Raw genomic sequence first — 3,190 nt, 5'->3', positions numbered from 1 at the left:
CAGGCTGTCCTGGACTCACTTTGTAGACCAGGCTGGCCTCGAACTCACAGCGATCCGCCTGCCCTTGCCTCCCGAGTGCTGGGATTAAAGGCGTGTGCCACCACGCCCGGCTTTCTGTGTTAATTCTTATGAAGAATGTTTTGATGAAAAGAAGCAAGCTGATCAAGGAGAAACACAAAACGTATGGCTCAAGGATTAAAGGGGCACCACAAGTGAATGGAGCTAAATCCTGTGCTCAAGGAGATAAAGGAATTAAGGGAGTGGTGACTTCAGGGCAAAGTCCCACTTAGCTAAGCTTCCATCTTGTGAAAAGGAACTAAAGAAAGGCTTGCTGGGCGGTGGTGGCACACATCATTAATCCCAGCAATTGGGAAGCAGAGGCAGGCAGATCGCTGTGAGTTCAAGGCCAGCCTGGTCTATATAGGGAGTCCAGGACAGCCAAGGCTACACAGTGAAACCCTGTCTCAGAAAAACAAAAAACAAAAAACCCCACAAAAACCAACAATAACAAAAAAGAAAGACTTAGGTCCAGGCATGGAGGTACAAGCTTTTAACACCAGCAGAAGGAATCTTAGCACTCAGGAGACAGAAGCATGTAGCTCTTTGAGTTCAAGGTTAGCCTGGTCTACAGAACAAGTTCCAAGACAGCCAAGTTTAGTGAGTGAAGAAAACCACTGAAAGCAGAAAGCTGGTGAAGACATAATCGAATGAGGGGGCCATGTTCCACCCCAGCAAGCAACAGAACTTGGCAGATTTGGCCTCGTGCTTCTGGTTTTAAAGTCAAGGATTGAAGAAAGGGGTTCAAGAATCTCCCTTAGTGAGTAAGGAAAGCCACTGAGGCCAGGTGTGTGGCAGGGATATCCTGTCACGAAGGCCCAGAGAGGCCATTGTGTGAAGCTGGGAAGGTGAAGGCTGGATTGCCTTGGAGACGCCAAGATGTTAGAGGTGCCCGAGCTGTGGGACACCTGCTGAGGAGAGCTGCTAGCAGGAAGTGGAACCAGCCCGAGAGAGAAGTGTACTATAGGCAACAAAGCTGAGAGGAGCTGGAGACCTGAAAAGCACTTTGACATCAGACACGGAGATGCAGAATTTCGAGTTCACTCTGCTGGTTTGGGGATTTGTTTGGGTCAGTGTTTCCTCTCTATGCTCCCTCTCCTCCCATATGGAACAGTGATGCACGTCCTGTGCCTCTGTATGTTGCCATGAGTCTCAGAAGAGATACTGGACTTTGGACTTTTAAATATTGTTGAGACTGTTATAAACTGTAGGGACTTTTGGAGTCGGACTAAATACATTTTGCATTATGTTACTGCTATAAGACTATGGGGCCAGGGAGAGGAAAGTGGTGGCTTGAATGGGCGTGGCCCCCATAGACTCGTGTGTTTGAATGCTGGGCCAGGCATAGAGTGGTACTACTAGGAGGTGTGGCCTTACAGGAGTAGGTGTGGCCTTGGAGGAGTAGGTGTGGCCTTACAGGAGTAGGTGTGGCCTTGGAGAAATTACATCACTGTGGAGGCTGGCTCTGAGGTTTCCAATGCTGAAGTTATGCCAACTCTTGGTTCCTCCAGCTCCACTTCTCTCTGCACGCTGCCATGTTTCCTGCCATGACAATAATGGATTAAACCTGTGGAACTTTGGTTTGGCTTGTCTGTTTTGTTTTTGACACAGGGTTTCTCTGTGTAGCCTCAGCTCTCCTGGAATTGCTTTGTAGACCAGGCTAGCCTTGAACTCACAGAGTGCCACCTGCCTATGCCTCCTTGACTTCTGGGGTAACAGATGTGCACCACTGCGCTGGGCTAAACCTGTGGAAATGTAAGCCAGCCTCAGTTAATGTTTTCCTTTCTAAGAGTTGATTGTGGTCATGGTGTCTTTTTATAACAATCAAAACCAAAGAAGATAGCTGCTCTTAGTTGACTGTGTGTGTGTGTGTGTTTTGTATATATGCGTATATTCAAGCAGTTGTGCATTGTGTGGAGCTGGAGGATGACACTGGGCTTTAGAGCTACTTTTTAATCTATTTTATTTGCATTCCTTATGCCTCTACCTCCCTTCTGCCTCATCCATCCTAATGCCTTCCAACACCCCAGGCTGGCCTCGAACTCACAGCGATCTGCCTGCCTCTGCCTCCTGAGTGCTGGGATTAAAAGCGTGCGCCACCACACCTGGCTTATAACTGAATTTTTAAAGAAACGAAAATGTCCACTACAATTGGGTGTCCTGTTCTATCTGTCACCTATGCCTTATTCTAGGGTCTCTCACTGAACATGGACCTAGGCTGGCAGCCAATAGTTGCATGCATGTGCGCGCGCGCGTGTGTGCGTGTGTGTGTGTGTGTGTGTGTGTGTGTGTGTGTGTGTGTTGGGGGACACATGTGTAGAGGTCAGAAGACAGCTTGTGGGAGTTCTTTCTTCCACTAAGAGTACTGTTTGTGAGGTGTGGTGGCCGGGGACTTCTCCCACTGAGGCACCTCACTGGATGTTTTTGGATTTTTGAGGTGGGATTTTACTGTAGCCCAGGCTGGCCTTAAATATGAAGCAAGAGCCATGCCTGGGCCTCTGGATGTTGGGATTCCAGGAGTGAGCACAGTGTTTTGCACTTGTTGTCGTTGTTGTTGTCATTGTCATTGTTGTTGTTGTTGTTTCTTCTTCACACAAACTCACTTTTATTTACTTACTTTTGATTAGTTTAAATCATCCGGGAAGGGAGCCGGGTGTGGCGGTGTACACCTTTAATACCAGTACCCAGGAGGCAGAGGCAGGAGGATCGCTGTGAGCTCGAGGCCAGCCTGGTCTACAAAGCGAGTCCAGGACAGCCAAGGCTACACAGAGAAACCCTGGCTCAAGCCCCCACCCCCAGAATCCGGGAAAGGTACAGCGTCACAGGGATTCCGTGTCCAATGGCCTTCGCAGGAAGGTTGCTTTGGAATTTGGCATGAACCATGACACTGTTTCCATGGGCCAGAGTCACTCTTCCCCAGATCACTCTGGTTTGGTTTGCTTTGCCTCCAGGAGTCGCTGTGTTGATTTTTGCTTTATACACATGAGCACATCTCTTGCCTAAGTAAAATTCGGTTTCATCACGGGCATGAACACCTTCAACTTTAAGAAGAGCTGTGAGCTCATTCTTTTTGGTTCCAGAGACCTCGCTTGTAGCCAGCCAAAATGGCCTTGCCCCACAGCTTTCCAGACAT

The 3,190-nt window shown here is 48.6% G+C and overlaps 1 pseudogene; it reads right to left on the bottom strand.

Annotated features, from left to right (window-relative positions):
* Nucleotides 1-2,838: 2,838 nt before the first annotated feature.
* On the bottom strand, nt 2,839-3,190 carry LOC127187177 (60S ribosomal protein L35a-like; annotated as a pseudogene).

The sequence above is a fragment of the Acomys russatus genome, chromosome 3, assembly GCF_903995435.1.
Source record: "Acomys russatus chromosome 3, mAcoRus1.1, whole genome shotgun sequence".
Classification (NCBI taxonomy): domain Eukaryota; kingdom Metazoa; phylum Chordata; class Mammalia; order Rodentia; family Muridae; genus Acomys; species Acomys russatus.
Note: the sequence above shows the minus strand (reverse complement) of the source record. Positions and strands in the feature narration are given on the sequence as shown.